The following is a 23,769-nucleotide window of genomic DNA, read 5'->3' on the forward strand; positions in this document are numbered from 1 at the left end:
TATAAAATGACAAGCCTTTTCAAAATAATGGGTTTGTTTCAGATATGGTTTATCTTAACAGGCTTTTCAGGCAAACTGTTGCAGTCTGACTAGTCTCACCAAGGCCACAGAGCTGTAGAGATGGAAATCAAGGATTAACTCTGAATGTGGTTCCAGGTCAGTTTTGACAAAAACTTCCAGACAACTCTTCAGAGGTGGCAACAGCCACTCTGCAAAAAATTCCAGACCTGTGTCAAGGTTCCTATGAAGTTAGACTCCAGCTTCAAGAAACAGACCATCTTCTTAGAGTTTCAGGTCCTATTTTGAATGATCAGTTGCATCTGGGGATTGACATCTGGAAAATACACACATATATGCAACAGGGAAGAAGTACAGTGCACAACTTGACCTTCTCTCCAGGGGAAAAGAAAATAGCAAGAGGCAAGAAAAATAAGAGATTGTATGCAAAATCAGGTGGAAGTAATTGCAATAAATGTATCAGCCCATGAACAGCACTTTCCAGTTTGGAGGCAAGAGAAGTGCAGTCATGACCAAGATTTAAGGCATGACACAATGTCAGAGAGGTTAATTGCCAAGAAGAAAAACACCAGATGTGAAACCCCAGCTCACAAAACCACGTGAGTTTTGCCACTGATTTCAGTGCAGCTAGGCCTTGCTGCAGGTTTCTTTAGGGCAAGCTACAGTAATTTCCTTGTGCTGCAAAGGAAAACGTGGAATTTCCTCTTTCCTTTGCCTGAGACATTTTCAAGTTTACTGAATAAGACACAATGAGGACTTTGCATAAACCAGGGTAAAGCACAGCCTTTGTATAACTTCCTCTGAATTTGCTGGAATGGTATTTACAGCAGGTCTCACTGGTAACCTCAGTGGATGTCTTGCTCGTGTTGACAGTCCCTCACAGAGTTTGTTTCTGCCACAGTGTATTATCTAGAAATCTCACGTCTCCATTAAAGACTGATTTCCAAACATCTCCTATGTCAAATTCATTATGCAGCACTACAGTGTAGGACAAATGAAGACAGCACATTTCATTACAATGACTACATTTTACAGAATATGGCACAGGCATTAATATCTAGGACTGCTGCATCTCCTCTCCCGAACCCACCCCAACTTTACATTTACCTGACGTGGAAGCTCTCAAAGTAGAGCCCAACAGATGGCACAAAAATAACTGTGTTCACTTCAAGCCGTGACTCCATGCATCTAGAAGTTGCAGCTACCTTTCTGCGACTGTAAAATGAAGGAGACTTTTAGAAAAGGAAGAATTATTGGTATAGTCCCACTGCCCTTCTGAGCCCTCTTTGGTTCCTCTTCACCCACAGCAGGTATCCCACCTCTCTTCTGAGCTGCATGCTCACTCCCTTTGGAAAAAGTCAGACACGAATTCCTGTCTTCGTATCTCCAACCCCAAATGGTTGCCTTTCAAAACAACCTCAAAAGTCCACAGCAAGTCCTTCTCTTTGTCTCTGGGCTTTTGGCCCTCCATGGTCTAAAATAGCCTTTCTGCTCTCCCCAGGCCATGTAATCTCTTTAATAAATCTCCACCAGGGAAACATTTCTTGCACAACTTCCTGGCGCTTTCCTGCCCTGAGGCAGAAAATGAAAGAGAAACTTGCACATTTTGCCCGGGATTGTAGTTTGGAGCCCCTACAACAGGATTAGTGCCCACACCACCACTGCGTTTGTTGTACTAGCTTTTCCTCTTGGTATGTTTTACATTGCTCCAGGGGTCTTTCCCTTCCCGTCCTCCTCTGGCTTGCAGCCAGCTCTCTTGGATAATTTCACAATTATCACCCCCGGGGAGCTGTGACATTTCTCTTAAGGAAGTTCCACAAAGAAAGCAAAAAGAAATGTGCACTGCACGGCCTTGCATTCAGCAGGCTTTGACATATGGCCTCTGACATGAGCTTCTGATCAGGCACTCGAGATCACATCCTTCCCAAATCCTTTGCTGTAGGCTTGTTCAGGTGGTTCCTGTCTTGTGGAAGATGAAAACAAGATATCAGCCTGCTGACAACCTCGTGGTCCATCTATAAACACTTCCAAATCAATACAGTTAACACTTGGGTAGTATAAACTTGTGTAAAGATGTTTACGTAGCATCCAGATTTTTGATAAAACAAATCTAGAAACACACGTGAGCACTAAACTCAGGAGAAATCCTGTTTTATTTTGTATTCATTCCTCCTTTGGGTTCCTCTCTGCTGTCTCTCCTGTTCTGAGTGATTTCAAATTTTTCTTATTTCTAGTAAATGCTCTCATCCACAGCTCCTGTCCTCCAGCCTTAGGGGTTTTTCTGTTTTGCAGGGCCACTGTGGGCCAGAGGAGGCAGGTGCTTCTTCTGGCAGTGCAGGAGCCATTGTATTTTCAGTAGTGATTCAGCCCAAAGTGAAGTCCACAAGCTAGGACTGGCACTGACAGCATTTGTAGTCATGGTATTGTACAGCCGCATCATTTTTGAACTGTCCTTTCCATGGTGAATAACCTGCATGGGGGAACAGTGAGGTGTTGCAGCACTCAGTTTTCTTTTCTTTGTTTTCTTGCCAGTTTTAACACCTTTAACTTCTGAGGACAATTTCCATGCGGCTCTGGATTCTAACCACAAATCCCATATTTTCTGTGCAAGAAAATCAACAACTATTCTTTGCTCCCGAACAGCTAAAAAGAGCCCAAACATTCCTTTTCCAACACAGACAGATCAATATTTCCACAAAATACTGATTAAGGAGTACCATCCAAATTTTTCTAGGCAGAAATGAAATCTAGAAGAAATTTCTCATTGTGTCACCCACAGCTTCCTAACTCACTCACATCAGTGAAGGTACAGAACTAGAAGGAGTTTCCACAGCCACTTTCATTAGGAAAATCTTAATATGATTTTCATATCATAATGTGAAATTGCATCTCAGTAACAAAACACACAATTAACTTTACACTATGGGTTATCAGAAGACCTACAACCTGCTTGTTTGTACTATAGTAAGGAAGAGTCAGAACTGCATTTGGGACTGCTGTCTTGGCTGAGTCTTTAAATGTGCTGATTTTTTACTTCTCTGGCTAATTTTATTTTTTGTTCAAGACCACTAACCTTTGAGGAAAGGAGTTTGGCTACCATTGTATTATTTACTGCAGTGTCTGCAGAGCATCATACAGTGTTGGCAAATATAATGCTACAGTGACAACAGCAATCCTGTAATTGAAAGAGAGTCATGAGGGACAGCTATAATAAAAATCAGCAGCACAGACCTCTGGGTCAGCCAAGCTGAATTTCTTCAGCTTACAAGGACTTCAGGAAACTCTGAGGAAAGAATTTTGCGAGGTGCTTGGTTTTAATTTCTCTGCATTTCCCGGAAGACAACTAAATCACTGCTAACTGGTGCTAGGAAACCCATGTGATGCATAGTCAGCTTTTTTAAAATCTGATCTCTTCAATCCTCTGATTTTTATTTATTTATTTATTGCTTGCTGTGTCTCTCATTTGGAGTTCATATAAGTTTTAAAGAACCACAACCCTCACTTGAGGCTTGCAAGTGAAGAGAAGCAGCATGACCATGTCGCTCTTTTTTGGGCAACAGCTGTCAAGTGAAGAAAAATAACTTCTGTTCTTAAATATTTTTCTCTGCTTACTGTTTTAAATCAACATCAGTGACTCAGAGCCAAGTAAATAGTGTAGAAGGTCCATCAGGATGCAGCACTCATGCCACAATTCTTATTAAAAAAAAAAAAAAAAGAAATCAGAAAAGACTTTCTCCAGTCAGTATTACTACTATGCAGTCAACAGCAGGGAGTCAAAGTGCCTGCTTCTTACCTGGAGGCTGAGATAATCGTATCGTGTGATCTTCTTGGCATCTGCCAGCTCAATGAAATAATAACCCAGAGCTGCTCTTGCACTCTTCCATGATCTCACAGGTTTAGCTGCCAAGTAAGCTCTTGTTTTGACTCACGAGGAATAGCGTTGGTGCCAGTCTCCTTCCTCTGCTCCGACCATGAAGCAAAGGGAAAACACTAAGGTCTAAATGCATCAATCATTAGAGACCGCCAGGGTTTCCTTTCACTTTAGACTGCAACGCTCAGAGTTAAAGAATTTTATTGCTATCATGTCAACATGCAAAGCCTTTGGTCTGTGAAATCATTCATCCTCCCAGAATTTCCTCTCCTGGATTTATGTCCTTCAGCCAAGCCAATCCTCCAAGTATTTCACAACGTTGCAATTATCAGTGCCTCTTAGCATCAAAGCGAGCACACAATGAGGAAGCCTGTGCAGGTAACCACAGGAATGGCTCAGGACTCAGGAGAGCCAAGTTTGATGAGCAGCGCTGAGTGACATTACCTCCTGGAGGGGTTCAGCTGCCTTCTCAGCCTGTTGTAAACACATCTTCCCCGCTGGCAAAAAGGAGGAGTCATCAGTAAGTGTTACCTACTCTTGCTGCTATTTGCGAGCCTAATATAAACTTTGAGGCAGCTTCATAATTTGCACCAAGAACTTAATTAACTTCAAGTGGATCCAATTACAGGAGGGAGGATTGAGCAAAAAAGCAGAGGAAAGCACCACAGTCCTGTTTTTATTTATCTATTTATCTATTTATCTATTTTAGAAGTAATTAGGTAAGATGTCCATGGCGTTAAGAGGCCTAAATGTAATTTTCAGGTCTGGAGGACAAAGTCTCAATGACGTGCAAAGGGATTTCAGTTGAGTCACAGCTTGAAGTGAACTTTAGTTGTCCACATCACACAGGCCTTGCAAAAACTGGTAAGACACCCAATAACAAGTAAACTCTGAGTGTGAACTCAGCACTATTAACCTTAGCAATCTACCCTTTCTTTATTTTCTAAGGGATTCTCCCTTTTATTTGTCCATGGTAAGGGGAACAATTATCTGATTATCCACCAGATCCACTTGGATTTGAAACATAAAGGCAGAGTGGTCTTTTCAAATAGTGAGCCAACTAGTAACAATACAGAATATTTACTTTGGAGCTACAAGTGTTTGGAAAGGAAATGTGATTTATCTTCATGTATCCTTTAAATATCTTTACATATCCCTGTTGTCTCCAAAGACTCCTTGGAAAGCATTCCTTTATGCGTCTGGATGAAAGAAAAAGGGGGTGCATGAGAAATAATTTAGTCACTTAGGTGAGCAGATTATTCAATAAAACATGAAAAAGTCAGGAATGTCAGGAGAGTTCTGCAAGATAAACAAAGCATGGCTGTCTTAAGAAAATGGGTGTAGTTAGAAAACAAAAACATATTCTTTCAAACATGAAAAAATGGCCAAAGCATGCGATATATAATAGATGAGTCTCGAAACTCTTTCGAGAAACCATCTCAGACTACAGAAAATTTGCTACCTCTGTGGAGGAATTTGGTCCCAGTTTCCAGAGGCACTGCTTCCACAAGAGGCATGATTCCAGGGCTCTTCTACAGCAGGTCATACATAAAGAGCAAGAAATACGATAAAATATCCCCCACAAGTTTCCCAGTAATTGTATGAAACATTGGAGGACTGCCCACAGTTTGTCAGTGGAAGCATGAAGCCCATTCGAGGCCTCTTCTACAAAAGCCCTGCTAAAACCAAGTATAAAAACACATCCTTTGCAAAATGCTGGGCCATGAGAAATGCAGGGTGCTGCCTCAGGGGAACACCCTCAGCCATGGGCATTCACAAGGTACAGGCCATAATCGGGAAAACATGTAACGCAGGACTGCAGAGAAGCACAAGGACCAGATAATATGATAGCTACAGTTTCATATAAAGGCCCAGGCTTTTTTCAAAGCATCCTATTCCTTCAAGCATATGCTGAAGTCCTGAATAAAGGCCATTTGAGGCAGTGAAGCAGATCCTGCTAATGGAAATGCCACGAGGAAGAGGTATCACATGCCTTGGATAGGATTAATTTCAACAGAAAAATGACAGCAAAAGCCAAACAATACCCATAAAAAGTGAAACTGGCAGAATACAGCTTGTTTCCCTGGGAAATAAACTTTTCATGAATGCTTAGAAGGCTTCACGTATTTCCCCAGCTCCGAAACAGTTGCTTTCTGTCAGGCACAAAGACCAGACCAAAATGATTGCAGCCATTAACTCTGTTCCTGTCCCAAACAAATTATGGCAAAGTTATTCTGGGTAGGGACTTTGCTATAAAACATAGCCCATCCACATGAAGTTGGGTTCATCTGCAGACCCCAAGCATTTCTAGGGGTCAGATAAGACTGACTCACAACCTAGATGCAACCCCAAACAGGTGAGTTAACTTGAATTTGCTCTAATTATAATAGTTCTGGCAAATGGCTGAGGGATACCACTGACTGTACATCCAAGGGAATGTCAGATTTGAGGTGAGAATTGTTGTGAGCAACCTGCTGCTGGGCAAGAAGGGATGGCACTAACCTAGGATGCCTTTACCCATAGTCAGTAGGCAAAACAAACTGGGACACACTTCAGAATGACGAAGATCAGTCTATCATAGCCATGTTGTTAAGAAAAATTACTTAAAAAGTTAAAGCACATGACAAAAGGTCAGTATTGTTATAACAGTCGTGGCTGCACTGGGGATGCTGGTTTTGCAGGCTCGGAAGACCCGCAGTGTAGTTTTTATAAGAAGCATTGAATGTTACAGTGCCTGGAGAGAAAGCCAGTTGGATCGAGCCAAGGCAAGTATGTGACAGTCAGGAGCTTCACTGAAATTTCCAACTCACCGCCTTTCAGATCCCTCTTTTGTAAACTGGGGATGAAGTTTCTGTAGTTCATAGAAGTGTTTTGAGAACAAGCTAATGTTTATGAAATACCTGGGAAGCAGAGTGGTCCGAATATTATTTTATTGCATTCATCTTCTCACTTCCTGGGAATTGTGTTGTAACAAGACCTCAAACACTCTTTTAACAACTATTTCTTTACATGCACGTGGCTGTTCAATACGGATGTGCGTATGAATTTGTGCTGGTGAAGAAAGTTGAAAAGTTGTAGCCAGATCTTCATCTAGACCATTATATGGCCACTCTTTCAGGCAGAGATCTTGATGCACTCATATTCCTCTGTTATTTTAATCCACAGCCCAGACTGTGCCTGCTGACAGCACTATAGCATAGGCACATAAGGGAAGTAAAATTGTTCTCTGAATGTTCCTGTTAAAAAAAAAATCAGAACAAGCATGAAGTAATGAAACAAAGAAAAAAAATCTGCGTGTTTGCCCACAAAATAATTTTCCTGGTTCTCTTAAAAGCGTTTCCATGGGATTGAAGAAACTCAGGTTTGGGGCATCTGAGCTGGTCGTCCGCCCTCCATGTTTAAGCAGATGTCACACATCACCCATACGAAGCAAAAATATACATTCTGGGAATACAGAGGGTGTCTAACAGGGTTGTTGGAATGAAACTGAAGCTACCGGGAGGTAGCAAAAAGTCTATAATGCATTTACAGCCTAAAACCCAGACCATAGGAAATACTTTAAAGTCACATGTTACTGTCTGAGAGACAGGGGCAAAGCTCACTCATCTGGCTTAAGGGTCATGTAGCTAATGTTTCCTGAATTTTTGATGCCAACGATACACCCAAATAGAACATTTTTTTCCTCTCCCACATACAAGCTAATTAAAAATAGCCATGGTGTTACAGGACATCTGTAATTGGCCTTGTGTGGAAGCTTTGTATTCCGATGGTAATTACAATTATTCTCTTATTGCAACCGACTTCAGCTTCACTAAATCAGCCATTTATTTTCTCAGCTGCCAGGGCAATGGGTGAAAACACAGGAACCATTCAACTTCTATCCTCCTCTTTCACACTGCTGTTTACAGGAAACATCCACATATTCTTCAGTTTTCATAACACATTTTACTCCTTTAACTCGGAACAGATTTCCTCCAATAATGTACACATTCAAGGCAAAATCCAGCTCTTTTTGGATGGCAGGCTTCAAATGCAAAATAACTATTTGCTGCTTTTTTTTTTTTTTTTTTTTTTTTCCCTTTAGTTATGTCTCCTCCTTCAAAGTGCTGTTAGAGCAAATCCCAAAATGTAACTCATAACACCACTGAAAACGTCCAGCTTCCACATCAAGACCTAGTCATAAATAGAGATCAGACCTTCAGCCTGTGTCAGAACTAGGCTGTTTCACACAAGTTTCATAATAACTGGAATAGCCCTGCTTTTAGGGACTTCCCCTGAAACAGATTTTGCAGACAGAGTTCTAAGTTTGGTGTCAGTGTGAGCCCACAGAGTTCTTTAGAAATAGCCTTATTTACCACTCCTTACAGAAAAGAAAAAAAACAACACTGAGACTCTTTGGAAATCCAGTCACTTGTAGGCAAAGTGTGAGATTTTTAAAGCAAAGAACCAAGACAGTTGTTCCTGGGAATTTCACAGTGGCTGATTTTGCTGGAGATGAAAAAAGCATGAAGCAGGTATAGGAACCTGAATTCCTCTTCAGAAAAAGGTGACTAAAGCAGAGGAATGATGATGATGATGCTTGCTCACACCTGGATCTGGGCACGTATTATGTTTAAAATAGTCAAAATATTTACATATATATGACATGCTATATTTATGACTATAATAACAAATATTCATGAAGTTTCTTGGGGGAGAGAAGTGACCTACACATTTGGAACAAAAATCATAGAACAGTTTAAGCTAAAAGAAAGAGAGAAAAAATAGGATAGTCAAAATCATTATTTGGACACCTTCAAATAACACTTTTTTCTATTTTGAAACCCTACCAAATGTGATTTTGAAAGGGAATTAAGGGAGGTTCAAACTAATTTAAATGCCTCACCAAAACTTGGATGCTGCCAGAATATTGTATCCAATCAAAACAGTTTTTTTGCTTGCTTACTTTCCCAAGAAAGAAGGAAACGAGTTGCTCTCTGCATAGGAAAACAAGCCATTTGCAGCATGTGCAAGAGTCACCAGTTAATGTCACATCTTGTGACCTGACGTGACTAACCCACATAAGGTCTGGTGGTTTCTGACTGGCTGCGGCTGCTGTGGGAGCGCTCACTGGTCCTCCTGTGCAAACTCTTGGAGCTGTCAAGGAAGCATCTTAACTCCCCTCCCACACACAAATCCGCCTGCTGCTGCAGTGTTTCCCTGTATAGCCTTATGCCAACCTGGACTGCTGTAACCTGAACATGCGCCTTCATTGACAAACTATAAGGCTTTCATTAAGGCTGTTTTAAATACTCGTCGTTCCTGAGATTGCCTCCTAGTGAATCACCCATTTATTTTTGTGCCCCCGAGCCAGCCGTGCCCGCTGCAGCGGCACTGGAGCTGCTAGCAGGAAAAGGACTCCTCGAGACATTCACCTCTCCTCCAAAAAAAAAAGACATTTGCTACTCTCCTTTTCCTTCCCCTCACTAAACCACATCTTAAAGGCAAAAGACGAAGTGCAGTGCCTGGGGCCGCTCCTGGGCACAGGGCAGAGAGGCTCTGGTGTCAGCGGGTGAGGACGGTGGGGACCAGCACCACAACTTCCTCACTAAGCCTTCCTCCTGCAAGAGCATCCTCTCTCCACAGAGGCTGCCTCTGCGATGGCAGGGCCTCGGCACCAACCAGTTTCCTAAAATACGTTTGGCAGGCAGGGCCTGAGAGCTTCACTGGCCAAAATAAACACACTTATGACTACTGCAGGCCATCCACGGGCCATCATGGCCACACCTCTTGCACCTGCACTTGTGCCTTCCTGCTGAAGAGTTACGTTTTTAGCTGTGCCATCATTATTGCTGCCTGCTGCTGCTCTCCATCCTTCCTCCTGACGTGGTCTTGTGGCTCTGCCCCTCACACTGCTACCCGACCTGCCCAGCCCCTCTGCTGTGGCTGTTTCCCTGCCAGCAGCATGGGGCTGTGCAGATCGAGGCTGTTTTGCTTTATGCACTGCTTGTGCTTACTGCAAATGAGCACATTTAGGGAGGAATGACATACCTGATGGGCAGGATTAGTGCCTACACCTCCTTCTTCTGTACCTTTTCCCATACCACGCTCCCCCAGGGCAATATGCAGAGCCTGGAAGAGTGACAGGGGTTAAAGTAGCAGTGGTTGCAGCAGTGTGCACATCCCCAGCCCGTGTTGGCACAACCTCTTAGTGCTCCACACTTTGGCTTCGCTCTCTCTAGAAAAGAGCTGAACACCTGGGTCATGCTGCAGAGGCTAAAACAGGGCTCTTTCAGTCATTTCAATAAGAAAACCCTAATGCAGAAAACAGAACCAAAGTGGGGTTGTAAAATATGTTTGAGCTTGTTTTACAAAATAGTTTTCACCAGCTTGTCACGAGGCGTGTTTTCTTAGATACTATGTCAGTAAAACATCATTACTAACAGCACATATATGCATGTTCCTTAAAAACTGTACACACTGGACTAGAGTAAGCAACTAATGCAATAACAGTGCTGGTGCCCCATACATTTATGCAAATCAAGTTTAAAAAAGAAAATATTTTAACACGAACATATACTTGATTTTGTTTCCCCCAACATATGACCCAGTTTTAATTTTTTCACTGGGATATGTAAGAACCAGGCACTGCCATAGATTTTTGTGCTGTTCTTTTATTGTAGCAGCTGCAGAGACGCCCATTGTCCTAGGCACTGTCTACTGAGCTACAGCAATGTGCTGGATTTCACCAACTCTTATCAGCTGTGCTACTGAGTGGTCCTTAAGCCAAAGCCACTTTGAAAGGAAACTATGTCACTGCAAACATGCTGCTTTAGCATCTCAAGGTTTTCCAGCTAATCTCTTACGTGGTACAGAAGCACAGTCTCAAGAACCCAGGGATAAAGGATATCTGGCTGTGATGAGTGTCTGGCGGCTTCCTTTTCATTATCCTGGAAAATAAATAATTCTTTGCTAGCTTTGTGCTTGCAGAGTACACAGGAATTGTCACCTAGGCATAATCCCTACTTTCAAGAAGGAAAAATAAGAAAATCCAGCCAAGCAAACCTGCACTGGCAATCAGCTAAGAAATATGAAGAAGATTAGACACTCCTTGCAGTTTCTGTACTTTTTGCAGATGCACAATCGCCCATTTTGATGGGCTTTTTCTTCAATACTTTCAGCTATATCCCTTGCTACAATTTACATATCCGCATCTCCCACTTGACTCGTCGCTATCCATACACCTTGCAAGACCACATCCAGTGTTATTTTGCAGGCCAGCCAAAAAAAACAAACCGCTTCTGCCTCTGAGTATTGCTCCGCAGTGCTTCTAGCAGCAAGGGCTGAGTTTTTCGAGGCCTGGGACGGGATGCCGAAGCACTGATGTCATTTGCCTGAACCGCCAGGCCCTTCTTTTCCTGTTTCCCTTCGCTCAACAAACTCCTGAATCATTTTGGCTCCACCATGTGACTCAGAGCTTGTTCCATAAATAATTGGAAGTAGGAGAGAGCTGAGAGCAATAAAAACAGAACCTGAAAGTACTGGAATGAGACTCGTTGCCTTGGCGTTGTGTTGTGTTGTGATTTTTTTTTTTCCCATAAGGAAATCTGCTCTTTAAAAAGGAAAAACGATGACAAGTCATGGGCTTTATTTAGCAGGAGTTAGCAATACACGCTTTGTTCCCTGTTACAGGCCAAGCTGATGTCACCACCAGCAGCTGGCTGATAAGTATTTTTCAGTATAGCTTCGTATACTCCTCAAACCCTCATAGTGAAGTTGGGATGAGAGGATCCCAAGCTGATTTGGATGAATAAAAGCCAGAGGAAAAAAGTTCCTCTGACGGCTCCATTTTGTGCATTTGCAGGTATTTATTAGGCACCAGATATCTCATTTGGAATAGCAGGAAGACCTTGCAATCCCCTAGCGCATTCCAGCCAATACTTGGCAAATATTAATTACATTAACCTTCAAAAACTCCCGTGAAGTAAATCTGAATCTTCACCTTTCTTATCCCTATTTTAAAGACCAGACAACAAGACAAGGGCAAGAATAGCTATTTATGCTGACAGCCAATAAATCTGGACTTAAAGATGAGTAAAATAAAAGGACTGGTGTTTCACAACTGCCACATGATGCATATTAAACTAAAAAGGTTATGTACGGTTAGTATAAATTACAAGTATAAAGGTTAGTATAAACTAGAGGTTAGGTGAATTGATGAACTGCATATAAAATTGTATTACCTAAGCACAAGGAGCAAGGAGAGGTACCACAGAGTTCTGACAGACTGTAAAATATTGCGATATTGCAAGGAAGGAAGCAAGGAAAGAAACTGCATTCAGGGCCAAATACCTCACCGACCATTTAACATGGTGTGCTCCAAAACAAGAACAATTTGGACCTGTGAGAGATTTAGCTGGCCTATTTTCCCCTGTACACCACTGATTTAGAGAGTAATGGTGATGGAAGGTTACTACACATTTGGGGCAGGCTGGCAGCATTGAGATGCCCCATGCCACAAACATTCTCCAACTCACTATCGTGAAGGTTTTATTGATTATACCCTGCTATTACTCCCATAGCCCAAATTGCCCAATACTATTTTCTTGGAGCACTGATTTGTGTGGGCACTGTTTCTACCAGACAGGTCATGTCTGAATGTATCATGTAACCTGTTCTGATCTCTGCTCTCTTACTAGTTTCTGTGTTGCCCAAGTGGATTAACCGACCCACAGCCCATGGCACACTTACAATACGTGTGCTCATGAAAACAGTTTCAAGACTGGCAGGGCTGTGTTTGCACCGCAGAATTGCCAAAAATCGTGCAAAACAGCTGTACCTGTGGACCACTATACCTGAGGTTCCCCTTTTCCTTTGAACATCTCCAAACCATCCCTTTCATTATTAGCTTGTCCATGATTGCAGCTCTGTTGCCAATTATTACAGGCTCCAGAGCAAAACAGGAATTAATGTCAGAGCACCACTGGTAAATCTCTGCTAGGAAAGAGTTCTCCTTGAAGTGATCACAAGAAACAAATATATCAAAATAATAATGGAGCAAGAAAAATACAGTAAAAACTCTCTACAATTTGTACTTATTCATCACAGAGGTCTTTTCTTCAACGATTTTGCCACTGAGAGCTGTAAGCCATTTCTTCCACCATCAGCCCCCAAGCAAAATTCAGGGAAACTGTCATATAGGTCTGCTGTGTCTCATTTGCTCACAGCTTGGTCATTACTTGTGAGTCAGAGCAGCTCCATTCTCCACAGAAAGGCACTAGTCTTCACATCTTCTAAGTCCAGGTTTTCTGCCAAACTGTGGCACTGACACCCTCTGGGTGTAATTCAGCCAATTTTCTCATCCACTTCAAGGAGCCATGACTCCACATTAAAAGGGTAATTTCTTCCCACAGCTTCAGGAACATCAAATGAAATTGGACTGTCACTTACCGGAACCCATCTGTCTTCTTTTTAGGGCTACCCAAATCTCCAGAGTATACGATCTGCTTTCTTTTATTTTTTTTTTAGCCTCTGTCAACTTACCTTTTTACCTCTGTTTTTCTTCCACAACACAAAATAATCTGTCTTGTCATCATCTATGGCTGGAAATTCACCAGCACAGTTTGATCTGCAGGGGAAGAGGTAATCCCAAATTTCCCTTGTGTGGAATATTTCAGGTGCACAGAAGAATTGCTTTCTTGAGGATGCTGCTGCTTGGACCCTATAGCAATTCTGCTTGCTGAAAACCATTCAGGAAAAAAATATCAGTGCTAGAGCAGGTAGAAATATCTGTTCAAATACCCAGAAGTATCTGTTCACAGTGCATTCTGCGATAGGTTTCTTCACACCAGTTTTACTCCTCCTCTACAACTGTACTGGCCGACTCTGCAGAGCAGCTTCTTTGCCCCTGAAAAGCTAACCCAAAGAAGATGGGCTAAAAAAGGTTTATCTCCCATACAAGTCTTTATGGGACCCAGCTCTTGGATATGACTTCATTAGGATGAGGTGGATCAGGACCAAAAAGTCCTCTCAGCTTGGCTTTGGTGTCTGACTTGCAGGTAAGTGCTGTCCTCAAAGTGTATCAGGCCCATCTCTAGAAGGATTAGCATTTTTTACCCAAGGCAAGAGTCAAACCAGGAGATACTGCAATCCATAGGAGAAGACAATTTAAAATGATGAAGAGGACCTACCGCTTAGGAAGGAAGAAATCTGCTGGGTGTGTGTCTCACTGTCATCGCAGTATTATCTCCAAGATAGTTTTTCAACGCATTAATGGTAGGAAGACAAAACTAGTAGGGACCTACCAGGTCATTCAGTCTAGCCCACTAATAAAAGCACCACGCCAGCCTTTCCCATTTGTAACCACAGCAAGTTCTGTCTTAAAAGCAGTCATGAATCCCATTTGTGGGACTACTGTTTGAATGCCTAGAAACCATTTTCTAATTTCAAGCCTGAATTTATTCCTAGTCATTTGTATTCTGAAGCATCCATGGCTCCTTTTCTCCTCTCTGGTATTTACCCACCTGATACATTTCCAGACAGCAAACATATCCCATTTCTGCTTTTGTTTTGCAAGGTTAAACAAATCTTTCCCTTCAATTTCCTACCATAAAGCAGGATCCTTGTCTGTCTGATCTTTCTCACTGCCGTATTCTGCATCTACCAGTTCCAATTCACCTTTCTTCAATGAGAGTGATCAGAACTATTTGTGGTATTGAACTTAAAATTCATTAACTCATAACAGGCAGAAAAGGGATCACTTTTGAAGACCAGCTTAAAACTTGTAAAAAAAATACCTCAAGTTAGAACTAAACTCTTTCACTCCTTGCATTTGTGGAGAAAGACTTGAAGAATAGCATTTTGTGGCTTCTTTAAAAAAAAAAAAAAAAAGATTAGATGGTCTAATGGTGATCACTGCTACTATCCTGTATCATTGTGTTATAATTTGATCCCAGTCTCAAAAGTAAGTTGGCAGAAGATAAATTGTAAGTTTTGTGAGACATCTACTGTGTCATGGTAACACTGCTCCTGTTCCTGAATGTGGGGGTAAAGGCTTGAGGCAACAAGAACTCAAGCGGAAGTCTACTTACTGATTTCAGTTTCAGAAAAGTGATTCCAAATTTCCAAGTCAATGAACTTTAAGTTCACAAAATTTCCCTTCTTTAGACAGCAGTAGAGTGTGGTGTATGGCCTACCAAACAGCTGTAAGACCCTATACATCCTTGCAGCCCCAGTGTTTGCCACCTGCTGAAATATATTCAATATAAGTCCTCACGTGACTCTTGTGACCAGCTGAAACTACTTTCTGTAGCCTTCTGCCCACGGAGGGTACCCTGGAGCAAAGTCTAGGGGATGCTTCCCTAGGAGCATCCTTGGACACACACATAAGCTTTCAGTGAAAGTTTTTGAAAGACTATGGACATATTTTCTCAGGCCAGATGTAAAAATGCCCTCATACTGAAAATCAAAAGGCTCTACTTGGCAGTTATTCCAGTGACTTTGTTCCTGCAGTCCCAGGAGGGATTCCCATCAGTTGTGAAGGCAGTGTAATGCAACCACAGCAGATACTGTCAGTTTGCCACAGTAGGAGTCCTTCCAGGGAGAACGTGTGTCACCTTCTGGTACCATCCTGTCTTGCACGGATGCGTTCTGCAAGCAGGGAAAGAGGAAAGCCAAGAGATTCCCACCACCATCTGCTTTCTCTCCTTTACACCTGAAAATTTATGTTATGAGCAAATGAAAGAAATTTATGCAGGCACTGGAGCCATAGTGCCAACAACATCCTCAGAGTATTGGCCTGACCTTCTCTGTAGGCTGTTTTTGAAGCCATCAAAAACCAGAGGGATTTCTTCTATGCTTTTAACAGAAATGTTCATAAAAGAAAAATATGTCATGACTGACTCAAGCAATTGCTCCACTTCCGCACTTGTTTCCTCCTTCTGAAGAATAGCTCTTGTCCTTGCTTGATCAGGTTCATTCCAATTGTACGTATTTTGCAGATTAGATATGTGCAGGCATAAACTAGTGTTCTACTCATATACAACAGAGAGGAACAACTCCTTTGGGCTTTAACTTTTCCAACTTGCAGCCTTTCCAAGGCCTGTAGTGCATGCTCAGTTGGGTTTACATGACACTGGGAACAAGAGTTGTTTGTTTCTAGCTTTATCATTTGGAGATATTTGTAACATATGTCTCGTTTATAGCAAAAAAGATTTTCAAGGCGTCGCATGAGGATCAATGAAACACTTTCGCCAGAATTGGCTGAAGTCACCGAGAATTCACTGTCTCAGAGAAGGCTTTGGCTCTCATGCCTGCCCTATTTTCTTGCAAGAGAGTCTATACACATATTTATTGATGGGTGAGAATCGTTACAGAAGCAGAAAACAAATTTGGTTTTAAATTTTCTCACTAGCACTTTCTTGACCTAAGACCCAACATACTGGGTATTGCCAGAGAGAAAAACATTAAAGTAGCTCTAAGTACAAAAGTTCTGGCAAAGGGATTGAAGCCAACTCAAAAGGCTAAGCCTTTACCTCAAGAAGTCTCTAGCAAGCAAGTACTGGGAGAAGATAGAGGTCATCTGACAGTACTTGATGTCTCAGGAATAGGTCCTTAGCTGGAGTTTAAACCTTCATTTCTAATCACAAAGATTTGTTAGCTCATCTGCCTTAGACCATAAAACTCTGCTAGTAAATTCAAGCCCGCTCACCATGTGCCTATGAAATTCCAGCACGGTTACCTATGCTAATAAGCAGTGAGCGAGTTCCCTGGCATGAAAGTAGCCTGCTCCAACTAGCGCTTCCCCAAGCAACTTCTGGACCTGTTCTGGTAGCTGGAGTGTGCCAGGAACCACACCCAAGCAGCACTTTGCTTGCAGCCACCTAGCACAGGCGAACCCTGTGCACCAGCGTAGATGCAGGCTGCTCCTCGCCAGTTGGCCTCAACAGCTGGGAACATTCCCGTGCACATTTAGTTTACTGGTATAAACCCAGCCTAAGTCCTTTTACGAAATTACAAGGTCAAATTGTCACTGAAAAGCTGTTACACATATGGTTTTAATAGTGTACAATTTTGCAAGTGTCTGGCATTTTCTGGGCTCTCTACACTAAATAGCGTGCTCCAGTTATATACACTGATGAATTGTATGGTGAACAGTGGAGCTGCTGTGTTGCAGGACTCCGGAGAGGCTGTGATGATCCAGGTCCTGTAGAATGACTAGGGTGAAAGAACCTAAAAAAAGAAGACTTTCTGAGGTGAAGTTTGACCGTGACCTAAGTTGCTATCACTAAACCTTTTCTACATGTGGCAATCTCATGACAATTTTCTGCTGTGTCATTGCAATTGCCTCTCACGGCCAGGCACCATCTGAAACAATTCCACATATGCAGCTGTGTTTTGAAGATCCCCAGGGGTGGAGAGTTTACAAGTCCTCTAAGAATAGGTTCTGGTGGTTGGGCACCTTCATAGGAAAATATTATCTTCATATGAAACCAGAATTTCCCATGTTCCTTCATTTGTTGCCTCTTGTCTTGTCACGGTCCACCCCTGAGAAGAGTCTGGCCCCATCTTCTCTCTATTGTATAGGTAGCTGTAGATAGCACTAAGATCTCTCTTCAGCCTTCTCTTCCCCAGGAGGTGACAGACCCAGCTTTCTCAGCCTTTTCTCACACATCTTGTGCTCCAAGCACCTCACCATTTTTGTGTCCCTCCATTGAACTCACTCCAGTATATCAATGTTCTTCTTGTACTGGAGAGGCCAAAACTGGACATAGTATTCCAGATGTTGCCTCACAAGTTTCCCTGCCCTTCTCATGGACTGAGGGGAGTCTGAGCAACCCATAACACCCTGGATCCTCTTCTTGAAGGCAGGGGAGATGTTTGCCTTTTCCCAGTCATCAGGAACCTACCTCAATTGCTAAAACTTTTCAAAAAGGATAGAGAGCAGCCACAAGGTGACATCAGCTGGCTCCATTCTCACCTTGTGGTGCATCCTGTGTGGTCCTATGTACTTCCATACGTCAGATTGGCTTAGTACTCCCTACCATATCTATAGGAAGAACATTCACATTCCCACAGACTCTGCTAGTAGACTTAGGGAAGCCGTAAGCATGAAATTAGATGATTTTGGTTTCTGTGCCTTTTAGACATCTATCTCGTCAGTCACGTGCACTGAAACTGTAAGAGCAAACAAAGACTTTATTCTACTCTTTATGCCCAAATGGGCCAAATTCAGATTGCACTGCAACTGTAATTCTTGCTCTTCTCAGTTTCCAAGGGCAAGACTTTGGCAATACTTTTTTCAATGCATGATTTAGTATGTATTTGTAACCTGCTGTAGAATTCAACATCGAAAACAAAAAGCTCAACAGCTAAAGGCCAACCCCTTACTCTCTCAAATTAGATACATGGATGAGCAAAGCCCAAACATTTTTTCCTCTTCGTGTTTATATCTATGTATATGATGCCAGCTGTGTAGATGAACACCAATAAATGCTAATCAAAATGTGCAGCATTCTTTACCAGCAGAGTTTATGAGATATGATTTGGCCTTTGAAGCACTTGGTCTGGGCCTTTCACAATAAGGACAGCTGAGCTCCATTCAGTTCACCATGACTGATGATAATTTTGATTGCTCTCGTTAGCAGACTTCCTATAGTAGTAACAATCAGAATAAAACACCACTACAGGTTCATTAGGAGAACCTACATGCCATTTAATAAAACACGAGCCCATCAAACCTATGTGTCACAAGGGCGACTCTCCCTGTTAAAACACTTTGTTGGGTCAGGGCAGGAGACTACACCATTCACTGAGCATTTAGGCCAGCACAGGCAGATCCCATCGCATGAGTAGTCCACTAAGCGAGGCATCAAGGATTAACAGGATTAATTGCAGGACTTTTTTATTTCTAACAAAGGTTCAAAACCTTGTGACAGAAGATATACTGTACCCTGACTACTACTGAATTCAGTCTTGAACAGACTGTCAATATGAACTTTGTTATTCAGTCTGCATCTTTCACAGTGACTCATGTTGTGACACATTTGTCAGGGGAATACTCATATATACAGAAATACAAGCAGAGGGCAAGCAGGCACAGTATAATAAAGGAAGGTCAAATTATGGTTCCATTAACCTTGAGAGCATCTTTTTAAAAGGAGATGGAAAAACAAAACAACAAACAACCAAAACTAACCTCCAGCTAAAAATAGGAGCTCTTCAGCTGAGCTCTTTTGTACTAGAGCAAATATTTATAGATTGCTCAGAAATCCTGAATAATGGGGGTTATAATGGAGACTGACAGCTTCTTAGCTAAAATAGTGCTAACGGGTACCATGATGAGGCTTCTCTACCCTTTACCACAGGGGCCATTGTGCAAGAAAACTGCGGTCTCAAAAACCATGTATAATTCATGCTACATAATTAACAACTCCTCAGAGTAAAGCAAATGATCATTCCAGGAGCTTAACAGCAAAGCAACTTAGTAAATAAATAAATAAAACCTACAGCTTTCAGATTTCTGTCACATCCATCAAGGAAGTCTCAGAATAAACTGCAGAGAAAGATCTGTTAAAAACAAAACAGAACAAAACAAATCCAAAAGCACATTTTTGACTGGTATCCATCTACAATTGGAAGTGATGAGGAATTTGGGGTAAAGGGACAGAGCAACCAAATTTTTAAAACTGTGTGTTTTCATTTAAGAATTACCAGTGTTCGTTTTCAAACTTTCCACTGGAAAATAAATGGCTCATTGTAATGCCAAAAAACTCTTAAGAAACGAGCAAGAGTCCTGCAAAGTTCTTTGTCCAATCCAGCGGGGGAGCTCTCTGTGGTGACAACAGATAACCCAGAGCATGTTTACTCAGATGCTAGATTCTGTGGAGAAACGATGGATTCCATTTACTACTAGTGGCAATAATGAACAATCTCCTTTCCATTATTTACAGTCCCATCCTGTCTCTTTTTAGGGCATGGGATTTTGCAGGGGCCAGCTGGGTAGTCGAGGTCGCAGTGTCAGTCCAAGAGACTGAGATATTTGGCTCTACAGCTTGGATTTGGCTAACTATAGAAATGGGGCAGAGCATCAGGGACCAAAACCAAAGCAAAACCTGGACATCTCTGGTACTCAGCATGCCCACGCTCTGCATTTGGGGCATCTGTTCACCTCCACAGCAGAACCGGAGCCTGTGGCACAGAAGTATTAACAGCTACCAACATGCAAGGTCTGTATTAATCCCTATGACTTCTACACATCCGTGTCCAAGTGATTTTCCTTATGACTCAATCACTAAGATAATTCTGGAACCTTTTATTCTGGCGACTCCAAAGCATTCTTTTTCTCTTAAGAAAGTGTTAGTATTTCTTTGGGGTGTGGCATATAACTTGGAGATAAATTTTGGCTGAGGGCTAAGGCTAACTAAGGAAGAGTGGGAATGACATTTTGCAAGAGAAACTTTCTTAATTTATCTCAGTAATTACTGTGAACACCTGAGATTTTTAGTTTTGAAACAACATAATCTAAAATACGCCTTAAAATGCTCTAATAGACATTGCAAAGTACTGATCCTTACGCTACCAGATTTAGAAAAGTTCAGTGAAAGAACTGGCTTTAAAGCAGTACATAAACAATGACTCTTATTTTGTTTCAGATAGCTGGAGGGGGTGGCCAAGTAACAGTTCAAAATCAGAAAAAAAAAAAAAAAATTCCAACTTTTCTTATTTTGCTGATAAAATAGATGGAGTTTCGGTGTCTCATCCTCTTGGGTGAACACTTCACAGTAATGATTGCTTAAAGAACTTGTTAACTTTAAACACAGCACCTCTTTGATTTTGCATATCTCTAGATTTTCTCTGAGCGCCAGCCACAGCAACAATGCATGCCAGTTACTGTCCCTTTCCTCACAAGTGGCTGCCTTCCAACAACCTTGGCTATATATAACTTCTTGAGTGCTTGAGGAATTTAGGGAATGAAAAGTCTCCAGCAGATTAAGTTGTACAGGTCCGTAGTAGAAGCTTGAGACCTATCCCTGCATTTCTTAATTGATAGTAACTCGGGAATATACGTTTTGCTGGGCCCTGTATAGCACATTACACCTACAAACCACCCAGCCCATGGATTCTGGATGTCTCCTTCAGTGCTCGTGTGAATCTCCATCAGCTCCCATCTCCTTCACAGCTATTCATTTCCACTACTCCACCACCCCCTTAGTGGAGCCTGGACACTTCTTGAATAAAAATTCATATTTAACAAACCTCAGGTGGTATCACTTTGCTTGTAGCAGTTATTCAGGACGTGGTTATACAACCCACTTGTGAACAGCATAATGTGAACTGGTCAGGGAATTGATCCAGGTTTTACATTGGGATATTTTTAATCCGAATAAATTCCCTGATCTGATTCACCTGTACAATGAATGAAGAATGAATTAAAAAGGAGGAGACAGGTGGCCCCAAAGCAGGCACTAGCAGCAAGAGAAACATCTGTAGATATATTAAACTCTCTTCCTATGTACACAAGTGTCTACCAATCAGTTTTATGCCAAAATTGATGCCTTTATCTCACCTACTGATGGAGCATTTTGACATCCCTGTAGGCAACAAATTAGATGTAAGAGCAGCTTCCCACACAAGAACCAGGAAGAGCATTCAAAGAGTTTATCCTTGCATAACCAGTGGCAGCAGGTTCAGATGAAAACAGGTTGATCAGGAGGAGGGCTCCATCATCTCTCGTGCTCAGCATGTGCTAGCAGAGGCCAGGCAGTGGTTAAGTCAACACGGAAGGACTCCAGGGCATATCTCAGGATGCTGCATATCAACTCAGTTCAAGTGGAGGATTCTCACTGCCCAAGTTGAGACTGCTCGTATAGTGGAGAGAGGAATGGAGAGAGGAAAGCTCCCTCATGGATGCACTCTCGGTCACTCTCTGGAGGTCCCACTGGCTGGATATGATGCCTGCAATTTTAATTTAGGCTTTTAAGCTAGGTGAACAAAGCCAGCCAAGGTGAATGTTCCGTATATGTCTCTGTACTTACTTCTGTCACTTTGAGGGCCAAAGGAAATTAACAGAGCTTTTAACATTGCAAATTGCTCAAATCCCAGAAAAGCCATTACAAACGTGCACTCACAAAAGCCATTCGAACAGTGGTATGTAACAAATTGTTCTGAAGAAGAAAATCTTCATTTAGCAGTTGAAAAGTACATTTATTTTTTTAGACCATTCTCTTACTGCAGTTCCAAGTAACTTTGCTGGACATCTGAAATCTTATCTGGACACTCTTGCATACACAAGAGCAATTTCCACTTTTTTTTGTTTTGGTCTTTGTACATGGTGGTGTACAGAGTCCATCTGGATCCTGGTGTGCATTTTTTGCCTTACGTCCCTCTGTTATGACTGCAAATGTAGCAGATGCACCAGCAGGTGCCTCTCAGACCATCTAGGGGAGTGTTACAATTTCAAAACACTTTTCCCTTTTTTTGCTCAAATTTCCCATTCATTGAACAGAGTGACGGCATGTATCTCTGGTCTTGGTTCCCTGTAAATATACTCTTCTTTTTCTTCAAAGATGCAGTAGCTTCTTAAATAGCTGGGCAAGGTCAACAGTTTTGGCAACTATGATTACTGGACATATTTGTTTGTTTTTTATTCAACAACTATATATTTTCATCTTGTTAGCACAATCTTGGTAATGAATAACCCAGACTATTCTTGTTTTGCATGATACTGTTCTCCTAAATTTCCACCACATTACAGTTTCGTGCACACATGCACATACACTCCAATACAAAATTTGCTGCTGTGATCCCACCAGCTAAAAAGCATTACAGCCAGTGCTGGCACCAGCAGAAGAGGGAAGGAAGTACAGCATATTTTTGAACAATGATGCTAAGCAAGCTCTTAATTAGAATTTGTTATGTTCAGCTCATTCCAGAGCACTGTACTGAAGGCAAAGTACAAATCTGCCCTTTCTAAAATATTTTCTCCTGTAAGACTCACATTCATGCAGAAGGCAGATGTGCATCTGTGGTTTGCAGCCTTTCAATAAATAAGTTGCCCTCGCAACAAAAATTTAACAACCCAGAGAAAGCAACAGATGAACTCAGTTTCTAAAAAGGCAAAAGAAATTTTCCTGATACGAGGATGTCACACATAAATGTACTTGAACAGAACATCTGTTGTGTATAATCTGATGGTAGTCTAGTTTTTGTACTGCACAAAGAGATCCCAAAACACGGGCAGATGTGTGGTTAAAGGATGGTCCCCATCCTGTGCTACACTCTCCCCTAGATGGAACAAAACCTGACTCCTACCAGAGCGCCGTCTCACTGTCAGCACGCATTTGGACAGCCTACGACCCTACGGCTTGTTTTATGGAGTACCAGCCTTGTAGCGGCCAACCTGAGCCTTTGTCCTTGTGAAATCATGCCAAAAGCTGCTCGGGCCAGGGACAGATGTCCTTTGTTCCTGAACAGATGCGGCCTTGCTTTTGTGCCCTTTCTTTCACGGCCTCCTGGCTGTGGCTGCAGCGGCACCCTGTCCCCTAATGCGCCGTGTCTGACATCTGCCGTGGAGGCACGGGGACATCCTCGCCGTGGATGTGGAGCAGCTGCCCCAGTCACAAAGGCGACTGGAGGGTCTCAGCTCTCCAAAAGCAGGACAAAGTGTCTGAATTCGCATCCCTAGGCCGGCTGTTTCGTGGACTTCTCTCTCTTCCTCAGGCATTGACACAGGCTTCATACCTGTCCCCCCGCACTAAGCATCTCCCAAAGATTATCTTCAATTACTTCTTTCAGGCAGACTAATCTTGCCCGTTGTCTGGACTTGCACAATACAGCCTTCAAACAAGAAGTGCAAATAAGGACATTTGTATGTTTTCTCCTCACCCCTCCTACATGAACAG

This window comes from Netta rufina (genome assembly GCF_964035555.1).
Source record: "Netta rufina genome assembly, chromosome: 2".
Classification (NCBI taxonomy): domain Eukaryota; kingdom Metazoa; phylum Chordata; class Aves; order Anseriformes; family Anatidae; genus Netta; species Netta rufina.